The sequence below is a fragment of the Tiliqua scincoides genome, chromosome 3 (genome assembly GCF_035046505.1).
Source record: "Tiliqua scincoides isolate rTilSci1 chromosome 3, rTilSci1.hap2, whole genome shotgun sequence".
NCBI classification, from domain to species: Eukaryota; Metazoa; Chordata; class Lepidosauria; order Squamata; family Scincidae; genus Tiliqua; species Tiliqua scincoides.
The window spans coordinates 144,870,424-144,890,775 of NC_089823.1; the positions used below are offsets into that span (position 1 = coordinate 144,870,424).

The 20,352-nt window shown below is 44.3% G+C and overlaps 1 protein-coding gene and 1 pseudogene across 1 annotated transcript in view; both read left to right on the forward strand.

The window, feature by feature from the left end:
• Positions 1-20,352, forward strand: part of GRID1 (glutamate ionotropic receptor delta type subunit 1) — an 829,564-nt gene that overhangs the window by 565,368 nt on the left and 243,844 nt on the right. The window lies entirely within an intron of this gene.
• On the forward strand, positions 17,322-17,441 carry LOC136646902 (5S ribosomal RNA; annotated as a pseudogene).

A 20,352-nucleotide genomic window follows, 5' to 3' on the forward strand; every position in this document is an offset into this window, starting at 1 on the left:
AGAGGGGTGAGAGAGTATTTTGCCCCAGCTGACTTCATTTCTGCGCTAGTTTTGGTTGGGTGAAAATTGGGAGGGGGGAACGGCAGATGTAGGACAAAAGATTACAGAGGAAAGTTGAAAATTGAGGAAGAGCTAAGCAACCCTTTTCCAGCCTCATATGCTCTCCTGCCAATCCCCTGGATTCATATCATGGGAAAAACCAAAGTTTGGGGACTTCACAGTGCATAGTTCCAGCCTCAGGTTTTAAAAGGTTTTGCCATATGGCATGTAGGGCTGCCAGAGAAACCCAAGTCCAAGCCTCCCTGGGGCACATGGAACTAACTGAATCAGTCGATCAGGCTTGAGGATGTATTTATACCACATTGTCAGTGTACAATGCATATATGCTGAGTTTCGCAGAGAAATATGAGCAAAATGAGGAACTTGCAATCTAAATTTTGGCAGTGGTGGAAATATTCAGTGTTGAGAACTCTGGTCAAGTGACTCGGACGTGAGTCACACAAATGCATGTTTTGTTGTGTCTCGGTGACTCATGAATCACACTTGTGAAAGACTCTGAAAAAGACTCAAGTCAGGGGCCCCGTGACTCAGCACTCATCCCCATGTGTGCTAACTTGAATCTGCCTGTGTCTTGGGGTGCTTGCTTAGTGTTTTCACGGTATGGACTATCTCGTGGGGCAAGCATTCCAACGGCGAGCGGCCATTTCCAGGAGGCAGGAAAGGATTAATGAATCAGGTGGGAGGAGGGAGTGAGCTCTTTTTCCTCATCTGTGATAGGAAGGAAGGAACAGATGATCATTGGACAAAAGATGAACATTCAGATATTTTTATTGACTGAGGGAGAGCAGAAGGAGGAGCTCAAGGGGTTTCTTGCCAGAAGCCCAGGGAAGCTGGAGAAAACTCTTTTGCCTGATTCTGCTTTCCAACTTTGTGGCGGCTTCTTGACTATGTTGTTACTTGGGGGAGGAAGCCTCACTGAATGACCAGCTACAGTGGAACTATTTAGAAGTAGGGCTGACGAATTGGTCGTCCTGGTAAGCCTCCCAGCTGCTGCTTGTGACCCTCCTCCTCCCTCTTGCTGCTTCTGTCCCCACTGAATCCGTCCCTCCCACCCCTCCTGCCCTCTTTACAGATGGGCGGGGACAGCAGGGGAGTGTTCAAAGAGAGCTCCGACACACATACTCCCCAGCAGCAGCCCTATTTTTTCCACAGCTGGCTTTTTTAAGGGGGGGGTGCGACTCGACTCAAGTCTTTTAGAGTCACTAAAAGGAGACTTGGAAAGTGCTCCCATTAGAACTCTTTTTCGAGTCAAGTCATGGGGGGCTGTGACTCGAATTCAGTCAAGCCCCACTGGGTTTTCCCAACTCTGGAAATAATGGAGGTGGGGAGGATGGCACAAGAGTTGTGAACAGTTGGGAAGATGCCGAAGAATGAGAGACACTATGGGGAGAAAAGATGAACAGATGGAGTTACATGTAGTTCAACTTCTTTTTAGCGGGAATGAAGACTCACCCAATCCTATTCCTGCTGGCGTGCAGGACGCAGAGTCAGTGGTAGAGCAGGCACTTTATCCCACATGCCAGCAGGGGATCAGGCTGGCTGGGAGAAGTAAGTAAACAAAAATTTTACCTCTCCTGTCACTGCATAGTCCCCTTAAGGGACTACTCAGATCTATGCCAGCTCTTTTGCTAGTGTAGATTTGTAGCATTGCAGGGGACATGTCAGGCCCAGGATGGGGATGTAGGATCTGTCCTATCCTGCTCCCGATCCACCGCTACTACCAGCAAAACTGCACTGAACTGTTGGTGGCATGAGGCCTTTTGGGCTTTGCATCAGCAGCAGTGTTCCACAGACCGACAGAGAGGCTGCCAAGATGACAGACCATGGGGTCTGTCAGCATATCACGCAAACAGGATTTTGCTGTTGGTGTTTGTGGTAAGAATCCAAATCTTTGTGTTCTTGGTAGGAATCCAAATAGAATGCTGCTGAAGCCTAGAATTCACTGACTGGGTGCAAGCTGTGGGTGCTGTTGACTGCTGAAAACACAGAATAATAGGTTGAAGAGGTTTGCTTTTCAAATCAAGGCAGTCTTAGTTTCATTTTATCCTTTTACCTCCATCAGCATGACAGGAAAACAGATGAGCAGCTTTTCATAGTGAGGAAAATCTGTTTGTGTTCCTGTCTGTGACAGACAAGTCTAATATTGGTAGTAACAGACAGAGTCAGAAAGACCCTACTTTTATTCAAATATTATGAAACATATTGTGAATGGGCGATCTTGGAAAAAAAGAGGAGGAATAATTCCAAGTTGGAACCAGAATCACATCGTGTCGTAATGCATGCCAGGGATTAAGAAGGCCACGGGGAGGACAAAACTTAAGAGACACATTTTAAGCAAGGAAACTTTCTGACAGAGATGTATTAAGTTGTGAAACAGTTTCATTACTGACATGGTGAGAAATCTACTCGCCTGAAACATGTAAAACAAAATATGATAGCGGTAGAAAATGAACTGCTATGAGAAGAGTATTTGGCCAGACGCTGGAAAATAGGAACGTCTTTTTCAATCTGTACAACTATGAAAAAGCCTACTTGCAGTATTAGGACATTTGTGATTTACCATATTTTTCTCTCCATAAGACGCACCTAGTTTTTAGAGGAGAAAAACAGGAAAAAAATATTCTGAACCAAATAGTGTAATAAAATATTTAATAAACTATAACAGAATAACATTTGAACCATGTAAAGTGAACAGCAGTCAACAGTGGCATTAAGAACCATTATCACTGTCATTAACAAATGGAGAGACTTAAAGGTTTGAGTACTCTAGTTTTCTGGAAACCCCAAGAACTCATCATTGCTAGAGTCAGAATTTATGAAGCTCACAAAAGCAGGTGCACACAAATAGGGGATCACATTATCTTTCTGCTACAGTGATGTTCTGCCAAATCCCAATCCACTGGGCCTCGTGCCCGCTTAAGGCTGATCAGTCCCCCTTGTGCAACTCACCAGTGCAGCAAGCAAAAGTGAGTCCAGTTCTAGTCCACAGATGCCAAGTAAATCAGTCCCATCAATTAGAGTTGCCAAATCAGAGTCCAGAGCCAATAAGCCAAATTACAGTCCAAGGTCAGGTTCCAGGTAGGTTAGTCAAATCCGTCAGGGTATCCAAGTCCAGTCACAATCCACAGTCAGAGTCCAAATTCAATAAACCCAGTCAGTCTCTTCTCCTACCCCCAACCTGCACTCCTTCAAAACCCACAAACCCTTTCTGCCTCAGGTACTCCTTATACCCCTGAGGGCCCTATTACCTTCCAGTGGCTGCAGCTGTGCAGCACACTCTGCTGGATGCCCAGGCCTTACCCTTAAAGGAGCCACTGCTGACACCACATCTACCTCCTCGCCAGTTCTTCCGTGATTCCAATACAAATGAACAAGTGGAAAGTCCAACCACAACTTGAATTCTCAAGACACAACAAACCTCTGGATTTATGGTGATTTACCTGGGGCTTGTGCAATAAGCAAACACTGGCATTCTGACCAAGGAGACAGTTTTTTCTTTGTGATGGGGGGGGGCTTACATTCAGATGCTGGATGAGGTGAGTGAAAGCGCCCCTCCCCTGCTGTGTGAGTGTGTGTGGGGGGGCAGAGCATCTGTGTGTGTAAGAGAAGGGGGCAGCTTGTGTGTGAGAGAGGGGGGAAAGTGTTTGTGTTGCAGAGAAGTTGTGATGCTCCAGGCTTTGGGGGGGGGAGAGAGAGAGAGACTGTGATGCTCCAGGCTTTGGGGGGGAGAGAGAGAGGCTGTGATGCTTCAGGCTTGGGGGCGGAGAGAGAGAGGCTTTCCTGGGAGTAAGCCCCCCTGACTCTAATGGGACATACTTCAGAGTAGGCATGCACAGGATTGGGCAGCGAGACTGCCACCCCACCCACGCTTTCCTGGGAGTGAGCCCCAGTGACTCTGAGACTTACTTCTGAGTAGACACGCGGGCTTGGGCTCCCTCCAGCCAGCTCAGCCTCTGCAGGAGCACCCCAGCCAGCTCAGCCTCTGACTGCCCAGGGAAGCCGAGCAGAGCGAGCGGGCAGGGGGTGGGGCCAGGGCTGGGGCAGAGTTTTTTTTTGGTTTTTTTTGCAGTATTCGCTCCATAAGACGCACACACTCCCCCCCCCCCCACTTTTTGGGGTGGAAAAAGTGCATCTTATGGAGCGAAAAATACGGTATATATACTGCCTTCTGATTCTGGTCAATTACTGCTTTATTGTGAGTTTTTTTTTTTTCAATGCTATGGAACTCCACCCCACTAGAGGCATGACTGGGCCCCTTCCTTCCTTCCATCCCACTTTTATAGTGTCCTTCCTCCAAGGAGCTCAGGTTGGTGTACATTGTTAAGTCCAACATCAGAACCACTACACCAAACTGGCACTCCAAAGATCTGAGAAATTTAGTGCAGATCTTCATTCCTTTTTTCGCAATTCATTTGGTTTGAAGTAAAGGTGGTTGTTATTACTGTGCATTTTTGTTTGCTCTGTATGGCTATGTGGCTTTGTTGTTATTATTATTACTATTAAGATTGCAAGCTACTTGGGCTGCAATTTGTGGGGGGAAAAAAATAGAATCATAAAAAAAACCAGCCCAATCCTAACTAAACCCCCATCAATGCAGCCCAATTCGAACTCCCCATCAATGCACTAGCAGAGTGCACGCTGCATCCAGTGGTGGTGGGGACAATCTGGAGGCCTACTTGAGGTAAGAGAACATTTGTTCACTTACCTTGGGGCAAGCCTCCCTATTCTGCCTCTCACTCACCCCCCTTGTCACCAAGAAACCCCCCCATTCCTTCCCCACCTCATTCTGCACAACCTCTCTCAATGCCGGCTGAATCCATTGAGAACTTTTTTTTAACATTGTATTCTTATGCCTTTAATGAAATTCATTGTGGAGGTTTTTTCGGGGGGGGGGGGCGGGGGATGGTTGTATTCCTTCCCCAGTATACCTCCTCCCAGCAATCACTTTGTGCAAACTTTGCTGAAAAACCATTTGCATAATGTATCTCACTTTTAAACAGCTTCCTCATCACTCTTTTATTTAAAAAGTATTTAATGTGTGAGTGGACAATTTATTATTCTTGTAAAGTAATTCAATTGCATTGTTGGACTGACTTATCTGAGCTAACAGGAAGTAAATGCTTGATCTGCATGTGAATTAACATCACACAGCAACATAGAAACAAAGGGAGAGAGAAATGAGGAAGGAGAGCCTGTCTTAGACATGGCAAGCCTTCTAAGGTGACTCTAAAGGTGAAAAAAAAATTAAAATGGAAATGGTTTCAATGCTAATAACTTCTCTGCAACTATTTCAAACAATGGAGTTAGCATCTTTTGCTCTATTGAAACCTTCAAGGATGGATAAGAGTCTACTCAACTGTTGTTGCCCATTCTGTTTATTACAGTTAGAATCAATCAAATATTTAAAACCAATTCCAAAAGTTAACTTCTAAACGTTGTCTTTTACTGAGGCCTGATTCGGACATGTGGGCAGGCAATAATGCTCTTTAGGATAATTAGTATTGGTACTTGGAAGAATGCACCTACCATTTTGCGAATAATACGTTGTGTAAGCCCAGCAAACAGCATATACTATGCACAATTAACCCATTCACACAAGTTGTTGTTGGCATGATGCCAGTCATACACATTCCTGAAGCCCAGGCAGAGTCCCCATAAGTTGCCACAGGCTAGAATGTCTTCTCAATTTAGCCACACACATGCCAAAAAAAAAGGCTGATACGCCAGTCCTATCTCCTACCAATAGCACCAATACAGCTGCACCATGGAGGCTTGCGCTGCATCCACTGGTGGGAGGGTGTTCAGGAGATTAATTTCCTCTGGGTCTCCTTGAACCTATGCTAGCTATGAAGCTGGCATAAGTCCAGGGAGAAAAAAAGGGGAGGGACCAGGTGAAGGGATGAGGATAGGATGCTAATGCATGCTGATGTTGCCAGGATCCACTACTCTCTCATCCAGACTACTCCCAGCCCACCCTGAAATCCCCCCCCCGCCATCACCCTTCCTGCCCATGGCATCTTACCAGGGCTGGTGGAGCTCCAGCAGCTTCTGCCGCACCCATCTTGCTGCTCACTGTTTGCAGCAGTGGCTTGGGAGCACATGACAGCATGTCATGTTTCACAGTGTTGTAAAGCACAGGGCGCTGCAGGAATGTGAGTTCTGGCAGCGCATACAGCCCGTAGGATTGACCACAGTGGCATTTTTCATTTTTAATATTGCCTGCAATTTGGAGGATATTTTCTTAAAGAAAAAAAAATGTGTTAAGTAGTTGATGGGAATGCATGGAGTAATGGCACTAATTAATTTGACGAGTCACTGCTAATTATAGTGCGTAATATGGCACATTTTTAGATTTGATGTAGTATGTACATAAACACTGTTTTCAGTCCCTAAATGTTGCATTGAAATGTATATTGTAAGCGAGGTGGCTAATGGAAGTTGATTTGCCGCTGACCAATTTCTCATTCTGACAGTACAGCAGCTTTCCTTCGTGTAAATTATGTTTTATTTGTACTCTGCTACTTATGTCTTTTCACCGCAATTGGGAACAGTCCTAGGTTTAATATGATGAAAATTTACTCATTTCATCAATGCAATAGAAAGAAAGGGCTGCACAGCATGGCTGTCACTGGAGAATCACTTTAAAATTATTTCCCATAGCTGTTTTCTCCACATAGCATGCTGCACTGGTGTATTGGCCTCCCATGTGGGTTGGGCCATTTTCTTTACATCTCCGTAGACACCTAAGTGCAAGCAGAAGTTTGTACTCTAGAAGTAAACATTTGAGGCAAACTTAAAGATTCCTACTCAGGGAATGGTTAGAAGAATCTCAAGATTAAGAAAATAAGTTTGATAAGGCTAATAAAAAGTTTAGCTGGCTCAACAACACCATCCTCAGAGAGCACCAAGGTAGACATTTGATCTTCAGGAAAAGTGTGTTTGGTCATGACAGATGCCCTGAGAAAGTCTATTTTCCAGCATTCCAGGGACTGGGTAAGAGAGAGGAGTAGGTCAAGAAGAGAAAGAGCAAGACCACATCCTACTTGTTGCATGGCTGTAGCAGCCATGGGAAAGGAGGGGAAGCAGGGTGACCAGATGCAATAGACGACAGAGTGCCTATACCTTTAACTTTGGTAGAGAAGAGGGAATGTTGGGAAGTGCAGCTTTTGAAACCCTTTTGTGTTGATCTGTACCTTCCAAAATTCCCTCTTCTCTACAATGGTGAAAGGTATAGATAATCTGTCCTCCATTGTATCTGGACACCCTGAGGGGAAGGCAAAGACAAACAGTAACAGGCACTGAAGTCACAGCACCAGCAGGGGGAGGCAATTTGAGGGCCCTCTGTTTGAAAGAAACTTAGGATTTTTGCAATCCATTCTTGCATTTCGCCCCATCAATGCAGCCACATCACTGGAGTGTGCATTACATCCTGTGTGGGGGGTAGTCTTGGAGACTTCCAGGTAAAGGAACATTTGTTCTTATGCCAGGGTGCGCCTCCTATGCACTGATATGTAGGTTTACTTGCACCTGCAAAATCAATGATGCAGGTCTAAGTCCTAATGGACCCAGGTAGGTGGATTTGTGCTGGGAAAGGGGCTGGAATATTGGTGGAGCTGCTATCACCAATATCCACCTCCTTCCCACCCTCCACATACATCCCCACCCAGGTCCCTGCCCCGTTCCACCCACCACCCTGTCCCCATCCACCCTGTCCCCATGCCAATTTACTGATGCCAGGACTCCCACGGAGGCCACTGTCACCTGACCACCATCACTCACTGTTTGTTCAAGTAGCCAGATTGTGCTCTATGGCATGTCACATTTTGCATTTTGCAAATTAAAGCAAGTTCCAGCAATGCAGCGGGCTTATAGTATTCTGCCATTAAGAAGCATTTTTTAAAACAAGTTTCCATTGTTGCTTATAATTCCAGGTCCCAGTTTTGTTTCCAAATTTAATCAAACCTGAGGGAGCTTCTTTTCTTTCTTTGCTTTTTTACATGATATGGGGATGAAAGCTGGAAAACTGATTACCCCTAAATGCTGCAGATGAGGTATGGGGACTGGTGATCAAAATACATTTCCAGGAATCTTATTCACCATTATTAATTAATCCTCAAAGCACTTCTTATACCTGCTTTCAGCAAAACAATCCTATAGGTATCATCTCCATATTGCAAATGGGCACCCAATGGGCCAAAAATGCTGCTGCTGCATCTTGCTCTCACTAGGCAGCCACTGCCGCCTCCTCAGAAGAAGAGGACTTTTGTCCCCTAGCCCTAGGTAAACTGAGTAGCACCGTGATGGGGGTTCTACTCGAAGGCCACTATTTATAGCCTTCATAGATCTCACAAAGGCTTTCGACCTGGTCAGCAGAGACGGCCTCTTCAAGATTCTCCCCAAGATTGGATGTCCACCCAGGCTCCTCAGCATCATCAGATCTTTCCACAAGGACATGAAGGGCACTGTTGTCTTCGATGGCTCCACATCAGACCCTTTTGACATCCGAAGCGGAGTGAAGCAGGGCTGTGTTCTTGCACCAACCTTGTTTGGGATTTTCTTTGCTGTCCTGCTGAAGCAGGCCTTTGGAACTGCAACAGAAGGCATCTATCTCCGGACCAGATCAGACGGAAAGCTCTTCAACCTCTCCAGACTGAGAGCAAAATCCAAAGTCCAGCTGAAATGTCTGCGTGACTTCCTCTTTGCCGACGATGCAGCTGTCACTACCCACTCTGCCAAAGATCTCCAGCAGCTCATGGATCGTTTTAGCAAGGCCTGCCAAGATTTTGGACTGACAATCAGCCTGAAGAAAACACAGGTCATGGTTCAGGATGTGGACTCGCCTCCCTGCATTACAATCTCTGAGCATGAACTGGAGGTTGTCCATGACTTTGTGTACCTTGGCTCAACGATCTCCAACACTCTTTCTCTCGATACCGAGCTAAACAAGCGCATCGGTAAAGCAGCTACCACATTTTCCAGACTCACAAAGAGAGTCTGGTCCAACAAGAAGCTGACGGAACATACCAAGATCCAGGTCTACAGAGCTTGCGTCCTGAGTACACTTCTGTACTGCAGCGAGTCATGGACTCTTCGCTCACAACAGGAGAGGAAACTGAGCGCTTTCCACATGCGCTGCCTCCGACGCATCCTCGGCATCACCTGGCAGGACAAAGTTCCAAACAACACAGTCCTGGAACGTGCTGGAATCCCTAGCATGTATTCACTGCTGAAACAGAGACGCCTGCGTTGGCTTGGTCATGTCGTGAGAATGGATGATGGCCGGATCCCAAAGGATCTCCTCTATGGAGAACTTGTGCAAGGAAAGCGCCCTACAGGTAGACCACAGCTGCGATACAAGGACATCTGCAAGAGGGATCTGAAGGCCTTAGGGATGGACCTCAACAAGTGGGAAACCCTGGCCTCTGAGCGGCCCGCTTGGAGGCAGGCTATGCAGCATGGCCTTTCCCAGTTTGAAGAGACACTTTGCCAACAGTCTGAGGCTAAGAGGCAAAGAAGGAAGGCCCATAGCCAGGGAGACAGACCAGGGACAGACTGCACTTGCTCCCGGTGTGGAAGGGATTGTCACTCCCGGATTGGCCTTTTCAGCCACACTAGACGCTGTGCCAGAACCACCTTTCAGAGCGCGATACCATAGTCTTTCGAGACTGAAGGTTGCCAATACAATTCACCATTACTGTTGTCTTCAATAAAGACAGCTACAGCTTCCATAAAATCCTAGAATTTCCCAGAATGAAGCTGGAAAGCCCCACTGAGTTCTATTATGTATGCACAACCACCTGTGTTTTTTGAACAGTTAACACTGAGATTAATATGTAATGAAAACCTATTCATTCATACCAATTTGTTCCATAATTGTGAATATAATTTACAGTGTTGTGGATCATGCGTTCTTGTTTTTGAGAAATAAATTACTTTACCTGAATTAGGAATAAATTTAGAAGATGAAACCATGTTTGGAGTAATAGTTTTCTTGTAGACAATTTTTCTTAGGTTTGCATTTATTTGAAGAAGCTCAGTCAACAGTTTAGTCACAAATCTTAAAACTGTGCAGTTGCAGACAGGCCTCTAGTTGGGTTTCGGAAAGATTTGTGTTAAATCTGATGATCTCATTTATCACCTTCATCATTCATCCAGAAATAAGAATAAACATCCATTAGCAAAATCTGAATTTGCTGCTCAACTGAGAATTATTTTTTTGTATGGTTAAGAACAAATACATGATTAAGAACCAAATCCTGGGCATGTCTACTCAGAAGTAAGTCCCATTATAGTCAATGGGGCTTTCTCCTAGATAAGAGTGGATAGGATTGCAGCCTAAGTGCCCAATCTTATCCAGTTTTCCAGTGCTGGTACAGCTGTGCCAATGGGGCATGCACTGCATCTTGTGGTGGGGCAGTAGTCACAGATGGGAACATTTGTTCCCTTACCTTGGGGCTGCATTATGGCTGCATTGGTCCTGGAAAATTGGATAGGATTGGGCCCTATATCATTCATCAGTGATTCTAGTTGAAAGCTTGTAACTTCTTACTAATGCATTTTTCCAGAGTGGCGTTTTGTGAGGTATTTGCTTACTTGTATGGACAAATGTGCTTAACCTGGAAATTAGCAAGGCAATTCATGCTTTTATTATGGAGTTAAAGCCTGAAGTTCTGCAGAGAGTAGTGTATATAGCTGTATTAATCCAGACAACCTAGATTAGTAGTCACCAACCTTTTCAGATTTAGGACTCACCTTTGATTCCAATTTGTGGTATGGAAATTGTTTGATTTTTTTCCCTTTATATGTTCATCTCTCGCAGCTTATTTATTATTCATGTATTTCAAACATTTTTAACATGCTTTTCAGCCGGTTAGCCTTTAAAGCAGCTAACATGAGAAAACAATAAATTAACACATAAAAAAAAACAAACTAAGACAGCATACAATGAAAGAACCAAGAGATTGAAGCAGCCAATTCAGCAGAAGATAAAACAGTGTAAAATAAAAGACTATCAGGAGCACATACATTGAATAAAACAGCATGTTCAGGGCTAAAAACAAGTGCAGTCTAACCAGTGGCAATCCTGGTCCCTGTGCTGCACTGGGCCAGGATCACAGAATGCTGCCCCCCCCCATCACCCATTGAGGAGCATGTAGTTCAGACTGGGCACAGAATGGATTTTAAGCAAACACAGGCACTGTCCACTGCCAGTCAGTATTGCACTTGGATTTATAGAAAGTGCAGAGATTTATACACATCAGAACAATATGAACAAGTGAGAGGAGACATTGAGTGGAAATTACTTTTGGATACCAATGCTCAAAAATACAAGTGTCTGGGACTTTTAAGAACTGAGGTAGAAAAATTGGAACTTGGGACTTTAAGATAATAGAATCATAGAGTTGGAGGGAAACTAAAAGGTCATCTAGTCCAACCTCCTGCTTATAGCAGGAGATCCTCCTAGAGCATCTTCAGCATGTGCTTGTCGAGACTCTGCTTGAAGATCTCTAGTGAGGGAAAATCCACCACCTCCCTCGGCAAACTGTTCCACTGCCGAACCACCCTTACAGTCAGGAACTTTTTTTTCTGATGTCCAGTTGGAATCTCTTCTCTTGCAGTTTGTACCCGCTGAATCTAGTTTACGTAATTGTTAACAAAGTTAACATTAATTGAGGTTCACATGAGGTTAACTGATTGTAATACTTATCTATGGTACTGGCCAAGTCTGTTTAGAAAATAGATATTTGATTAAAAGGGGATCAGCTGTAAGCCAGAGGAAGGGACTTGTCAATTTTCCTTTACTAACTGAAACTATAACAACATTAGGCACCTGATAGATGAATAATGTAAAGAAAGCATTCTACAAAAGTGATGATATAAAAGTAGTACTTTTCCCCACCCCTTATTCAGATTTTTACCTTAATGTCCAATGTAGTAGTAAACCCTTTCAGAAGGGTGATGTCTTTCAGAAAGCTTTCTAACTTTTCACACTCTTGTTTGTAGATTAGAATATCAGTTATACAGTACTGGATAGTTTGAAGAGCTGCTTGCTGTAGCTTCGTCCTTTGAGAATGCCTACCAAAGTAGTAGGTGAAACATTAGGTGTGAACAGCTTTATTCAACTGTGGCCTATCAGCCCAAACGTTGTTAATTTCAGGGTTACTAATACTGGCCATGAAAGTCTTAGTATTTATATTCATTGTATTGTTTGAGGCCACAGTGGATGTGATGAACAAGACATTTCAGGGGAAGAGGAAGGAACTTGAAATGAAGCTACTTGCTGTCTGCCCTCAATTGTCTCTCATTATTTTGATATTTTATGGTAAACACTCTTGATAGCCTCTTACCTGGAAGGCCGTATTGTCTTGAATTTCAGAGAACTAAACAACCTGTTGAGGCAAAATTCATCCTGTAATATACAAAGTGGACTCACGATATCCATGGTCTGGCATCTGCAGATTTAACTCACCACAGGTGCCAGTGGCTACCAGGGGCCAAATCTAAAGTGTTAAAAAAGTGCCAAAATTGGATAACCTACCTTTCTGCGGCCACCATTTTCTAGCCTCTACAGCTACGAGCTACAGCTACGAGCTACAGCCTCTACAGCTACGAGCTACAGCTCGTCTTTTTAGGCTTGAAAGATCCTCCATGCAGAGGTTCCTTGCTCCTCCCAGGTTCGCCACAGTTTGCATCACGACATCCCACCTGTAGTTTTTAATTAAAACAAAAAATATATTTTCCTTTACGCCTTTGCTTACTCCAGAGGCTTGAGGAACAATGTAGCCTATGAAGTTTTAGGTAATCGTGTTTCCCAACTATAATTTATATTTATTCACAATATTTTATTTAATTTAATGACTTTGACTACAGTATTTAATCTGTGCAAAAATTTGCTTCCATTTCACTGGGGATACCATAACTTTCTCCAGTAAGTTGCTTTAAGAGTCACAGTTGTAATGAAAGGACAGTCTGTGATGGAAAATTTTAAAAATTAATGAACTCTAAAATGATCAGCCGAATGATCATTGCTGAAATAATATTTCTGTCTTGTGAATGCTATATATATATAGCATATATATATATATAGTGAATGCTATATATATATATATATATATATATAAAGGGGGTCTCTGCCCCCTTGACTCAACTCGACTTGACTCACCTGTGAGTCATAACAGGAGACCATTGTGACTTGTCCAGAGGCATTTTTAGAGTCATTCTGTCTCGAGTCTGAGTCTTTTCAAAAAATAAGTCAAGCTGTGAGTTCGGTGCATGGAGGTGCTGGAGTGTGTGTGTGTGAGTTTTCATTTAACACTGCCCTGGTGTTCCCATTCCATTTGCCATCAGCAATGTTTTGAATTCCTTCACTTCAAAAGAACCATGAGTTTGGAAGGTGTTCTATTGCAAGGAAAAGCCTTCCCCCTGCTTTTCCTGCCTCCTTAGCTCCCTCCCTGGGCTATCCAGGCATTTTCCTTTTTTCACTTTTTTTGTTTTATTAAATACAAATAACAAAAAAAAAAAAGTGTTACAAGTTGTGTGGCGAGTGCGGAATTCTCAAACTACATTTCTTTGTTCTACTACTGCAAATCATACAAAAAAGTTAGTTATCAAATCTTAAACAATCTACACTTATTAAAAAATATGTTTTCAATACCAAAAGAAAAATGAGCATACAAGTTAAGCCCCCTGTCTACTCATCAAATCGATAATTTGACCCATTTTCCTTTCAATGCGCAGGAAGTCCATGAATGGTATCCAATTGTCCATTAAAGTTTTTTTTTTTTAAGTTTTTAAAAAGTTTTTTATCTAGGCATTTTCCTCTTCCATCCATTGGGCTCCTCCTTCTCACTCCCTTGTTCAGAGAAAAAAATCAGGCCATCCATTTGGCTAAGCGATCATCTGTTCTTTCTGAGATGGACAAGATAGCCCACCCCCCCCACCCCGTATACTGGCTGCCCCCTTCTTCTGGTTCCTCTCCCAGCCTTGTGCAGCCTCCCTTCTTCCCTCCATCCCTCAGGCCATGCCTCTTGTAGCCAACCTACGTTCCTCCCACCAAGTCTGCTGCTTGCGATGTTTTGGATGCTGGCTTCTGGATCCAATGACAAGGTCTTTCAGGGTGGTGCAGAAATAGCAAAAAAAATAGTAATCAAGTATGCAAACATACGAATCAAACCTGAGTCGAGTCTGTGAGTCATGAATGCCCATTCCTGGTAATTCCAGCTCTTGTATAAGGGCAGTTCAGATGAATGGTCCACCATGTGATTGAGGAAATTAGCTTGGGTTCAAAGGGGGAGGGGTACGACGTCTGCATGCCGTAAGTGCGCACCACTTTAAATGGGTGGGGTGGCATGGCAGGGAAAATATTGTTCAGACAGGCCCAGTGATTAGTGTTTGTTTGTGGTGTGTTAGTGCTAAGTCCCTGTGCTGCATAGACAAAATATATCAGATTGGCTGGAATAGGTAGAACACAGTAGGCTGTGAAATTGCACTGGCACAACAGCTCTTGTACTCCCATCCTAAATATTGGTTTGCTACTGCAGTGAATTCACAGGGATTAGCTGGTAATCTCAAAAACAAGGCAGGAGAAATGTGTGACTAATAGCACTGGAACCGAAACATTTACTAAAACGCTCAAGGAACTCAGTATTTATTGCACATTGGCACTTGTAAATCTAAATAAATTATCTCCATAGAAGAAACATTGATGAACCAGTTAAAATTTATGGACCAGACAAAGCTGGGAGAATTGAGATTTTTAAAAATCCAATTAAACTTGAAGAGATTTGATTGTATCAGGAGCTAATGATGTGCAGTGTTTAAAGAGAACCAAGTATATTCAGATTGTCCTATTTTTATTTATATCAAGTAATACCTGTTGTTTATATGGAACCATTAAAATCAATGGGATTTTATTGCAACAGAATGAAAAAAGCTTTTGTCTGTATAAAAGCAACCTGGGTGCTACTTAAATGTGTCTTGCTATCTAATAATATGCGTATGGATGCATTTACAGTATGGATACATTCCAAACCTTGTTCAGACTGTGATAACTATTCAGGGCTTAGTACAAGTAGGGGAGACAAAAGTACTTGATCTGCATGCAACAAGCAAACTTCCTGCACAGGATATCAGTGAGCTTGTGAAAACATCCCATTGTTTTATATATATAATAAGGAATATTGTGGTGATGATGAAATGTATATTAGTGATTATATAAGATGGCTCAATGGCAGAGATGGTGTTAGGTAAATTGCCAGAGCCCCTAAGGCAGGGGTGTCAAACATCGGGCTGAATAGCATTCATGATGCTTGCTGAGGGCCAGAAGTGATGTCATTAGGCAGGAAGTGATGTCATTAAACAGGTCATAACCAAAAATAAGTGCTTTTTCTCCCTTAGGAACTCATTAGCTACAGATGACGGGAAAAAAAATGCAAATCTTGATAATATTTCAAGTTATGGGAGAGTCCAGTTTTCATGTGGGCTGCTTTTTTAGCAGTAACACCTCAGCACTGTTCAGCTAAGAGCCTGAGAGCTGGGTAAAAAACTTCCATGGGCTGCATCTGGCCCCTGGGCCTTATGTTTGACACCCCTACCCTAAGGGGCTTGGTTTGTCCCAAGAGCAGCAAAGTAAAAAAAAACACAACAGGTTTGAAGTTTGGAACGCTTCCAAGTTTATTTGGCAGAAGAGAGACAAACAAAGCTGCACAAAGGACAAGCAAGCAGGCAAGTCTCTGCCCCCTTGGGGCTGAGCTCATCACATGGTAACACCCCTTCTAGCTGGGTTTTCTGGCCATAACCGGCTTTCTTGTCGTATTGGTGGTGTGCGAACCACTGACTTTTGCTTCAAGTTATCTAGTTGCGTTTGCTACATACTGCTTGTTTCTCATGCTAGCTCCAAGCTGCTTGTGTCTTGTGTTTATTTTTCCTTACGGTGGCAACTGGCAAACTGCACTGTTGTCTCAGCTTTTCTCATCCAAATGGTTTTGGGATGCCATTTGCTGTTTTGGGATGCTTGAGAGGGACAGGGAATGCAAAAGGGCCTTGGAAATGGGGGGTAGACTCTAAGAAATGAGGAAGCAGAGGCCTGAGAAGATAGCTAATTGAGGAAAGCAGGGAACCTAGAAAAAGAGAGCAAGACAAGGTCACAATTAGATGTAAGCCAGATTTTGGAGCCAAGAAACAGTTGGACACGGATCAGAGGAAAGAACCATGGACCACCTGAGGTAAGTTCAGACATTTCAAAGGAATGGAACCAGACTCTGAGAACCAGATATTAGATTGCCAATTACCCAGGTCAGTATCAGAGTGCCTAGGCACTAATAGAACTGCTCAGATGAACCCCTCCCTGGAGTAAGCTTGAAGCAGACGAGCAGGCTTGAGGCATCAGCAGGTAGCAGGTGTTTTGTAACTGCTTCCCTTGGTGGTCTGTCTCTCCACTGAGGCAGCCTCCTTTTAAAGGCTGGTGGGCTCAGAATACATCACCAGTCTTGCAGGCAACCCTCTATCGTTTCACACAGCCCTTCAGTATTTTTGCACATGGCACTACATTTTTGCACCCGACACTCTCCCTTCTGCACTCGGCACTCAAGCACTTCACTCAAGCCTCACCCAATCCTGGGGCCCTTAGGGATCATACAAAGTTCACCAGCTTACTCAGTTAATTTCAGCTTAGCTAGAAGAGTTACAGGGTAGAACAGTTGCTTAGAACAAGCTGTATAGAAAGGTCACTCATAACAAAGCCCAAGCAAGATGGTTCGTGTGCTGGACCATCATGTGATTAAGGCCGTGGCATGTGCCCGAGAAGCAGCTCAGGTTGCCAGAGTTCCCAAAGAGCAACCATGATGGGAATGGATTTTCACTGAATTGTTTCAGGGAATATGGAGTTGGATAAAATCTGTTGGAAGTTTTAATAGTGATCGTACTTGTTGCCATATGTTGCATTCTTGCATGTGTCAATATCTTCCAATGATTTGTAAACTCTGGGCACCAAAGTATCTGTTTAGTTAAGTGTGGACAGCACCCTCAAGGATCTGAGGGTATCTCCAAGAGTGGGATTGGAACAGTGTATATGTAATGAAAAGGCAACTGTATAAGTCAGAGAACCTACGTAAGGGAGTGGTGAACCTGTGTAAGGGGGTGGCAAATGGGTTAAACCTGAGGGAAAAATGTCAGCCCCTCCCAAATGGCAGATAGTGGCAGGTAGAACACCTAGCCCATTTTTCACTCAACATATATGGGCAGCTGTTACCCTGCATCATCATATATGCAGCAACTGTTACCCTGCACATGCCTGATCTTGTCTGATCTCAGAAGCTAAGCAGGGTCAGGCCTGGTTAGTACTTGGATGGGAGACCGCCTGGGAATACCAGGTGCTGTAGGCTTATACCATAGTCTTTCGAGACTGAAGGTTGCCAACCAACCAACCATATATGGGCACACATATACACATTGCCAGTATATAAAAGGCTGAGCAAACAGTGATCAGGGCTCTCACTTTCTGCAGGCCAAAAGGAGGTGTTTGCCACCAGGCTTTTACTCTGCAAGGCCAACCAGGGTGCTAGCCTTCTTGAGTCAGTTCCACCAGACCCACTCCCCTTCCTTCCTTCCTTAGAAGAGGCACCCAGACCCCAGAGGTCTCTGGCTGTCAGCCCTGGAAGCAGGGCCTAGGAGAGGGGGGTAAAAGGGGTAATTTGTACCCGGGCCCAGGATCAGAAAGGGGGCCCAGGAGCCAAAGGAGGGGTCCCAGAAGGTTCCTGGAATCTGACATTTTCTTCTCTCACCCAAACTCGCTGCCTGTGCATGATGCCAGGGCACAACCACGTGCATGCAGTATTAATTGCTGCTGCAAGCCATGCACACCAGGTTCAGGAATGCTCCAACTCAGGGGTGTCAAACCCGTTTCATACCAAGGGCCAAACAGCATTCATGGTGCCTGCTGAGAGTCAGAAGTGAAGTCATTAGGCAGGAAATGATGTCATTAATCAGGTCATAACCAAAAATAGCACTTTTTTCACTTAGGAACTCATTAGCTACAAATGACAGAAGAGAAAATACACAAATCTTGATCATATTTCAAGTTATGAGAGAGCCCAATTTTCATGTGGGCCGTCCTTATAGCAGTAACTCTTCAGCACTGCTCAGCAGCTGAGAGCCTGAGCGCCTGATAAAAAGCTTCCATGGGCCGCATCCGGCCCCCGGGCCTTATGTTTGACACCCCTGCTCTAGCTTGTGGATCCCATTACCATGAAGGAGTGTATAGAAGCTCAGGGACCCAGCTGTGGGGCTACAGCTGCTGCAGAAGTTCATTTTGGTCCATTCTAATGTGAGCCTAAATACAATGATGGTAATTTTCTGCAACTGATTTTCTATATTTCAAAGATTTTAGAGAGACTTAGAAGTGTGTTTGGTTTTCAATATTACTTTATATAGCTGCCAATGCCACATGGTCAGGTAGACCTGGGCTGTGCATCAAGAAGCCTAGTAGACCTGGGCTCCAAAGACTATTGTGGCTGTCAGCACCCTCCCCCTGCTCCATTTTGTCCCCCCTGGTCTGCCTGCTCCCATTGCCCCCCCCTTTGGGAAGGGACCCAGAAGAAACTTTGTGCCTCCTGATAAAATTCCTCTGATATGCCCTGCCTGGAAGTCACCAGGCTTTTAGCCCCCTTTCCTTGGTATTTTCTTTTGGTTCTTGTTCCCTTTCTCTGGTACCTCATAAGAAAATCTTTGTTCAACTCTGAAAGAACCATTGCTTGTGAGTGTCCTTTGGATTGTCCTGCCAAGCCGGCCCATCAATACAAAGGGTCCAGCACATGAATCACCTTGCTTCTTTACCCCAAGTTTGGCTTACACAGTGCAGAAACACTCAGTGCTTGCCTTGAAATGGACGTGTACTTTTGTACATGTTCCAAGAAAACACTTGCAAAAACTCAAAGCTTTGTGAACAGTGGATTCAAATGATCTCAAAGGCTCAAAAGTGTCCACAAATAGCTCACCAAGACTCATATATAAGTCTCCCACTGCCATGGCCACTGCTTCCCCTTCCCCCAAAGCAAAGTGTTAAACCTTTGGGGGCACGGAAGGTGGCCAAGGGCACTTCTATGGTTACAACAGCTTCCATTCCTGGTTGGGGACTGGTAATTCCAGTTCAAGAATGTCTGGTGGGAAACAAATACTGTTTTTGTCATTTCCCCCAGGACAGGTATCGGCAACCTTAAACATTCAAAGAGCCATTTGGACCCGTTTTCCGGAGAAAAGAAAACCTCGGGAGCCACAAAATCCTTTTGACATCTAAAATGAAGATAACACTGCATATATAGTGGGGTTTTTTTTTTGTTTTTTTTTTTACCTTTGTGCTCTTATAGGTACCATTTTTATAATGTAGCCCCCTCTTGTAGGTCCCTTGTAAGTGCTGGGGCACCTTCCTTATGAGGAAAGGCTATGGCGTTTGGGCCTCTTCAGCCTAGAAAAGAGGCGCCTGAGGGGGGACATGGTTGAGACATACAAAATTATGCATGGGATGGACAGAGTAGATAGACTAGAAATGCTCTTTACACTCTCATATAACACCAGAACCAGGGGACATACACTGAAGTTGAGTGTTGGGAGAGTTAGGACAGACAAAAGAAAATATTTCTGTACTCAACCTGTGGTTGGTCTGTGGAACTCCTTGCCACAGGATGTGGTGATGGCATCTGGCCTGGACACCTTTAAAAAGGGATTGGACAAGTTTCTGGAGGAAAAATCCATTACGGGGTACAAGCCATGATGTGTATGTGCAACCTCCTGATTTTAGAAATAGGCTATGTCAGAATGCCAATGCAAGGGAGGGCACCAGAATGAGGTCTCTTGTTATCTGGTGTGCTCCCTGGGGCATTTGGTGGGCCGCTGTGGGATACAGGAAGCTGGACTAGATGGGCCTATGGCCTGAACCAGTGTGGCTGTTCTTATGTTCTTATGTCCTTTTATTATGCAGCACCAAGAAAATATTTTTTTTATTTACTATTTACTTACCTTTGCTCTGTTGTTGTCCCGGTCCCTGAATCTTCTCTTCTCTGCTCCTTCTTGGTGCACTCTGTCAACTGAATGACGCTGGTGTGTGCCAGGTCGTCAAGATGGCATCACCAGCAAAGCCCTGCTGAGTGCCACCTTGTCAGGTTCAGTGAGGAAGAGAGGGCGTGCTCGGAGTGAAGGGAAGGTTATAGGCCAGGGTCTGGGCCACACCCCCACATAGGTCATCCAAAGGGGACAGGTAAAGTGTAGGCCAGGGTCACTGGGCTATGGCTTACTTAACCC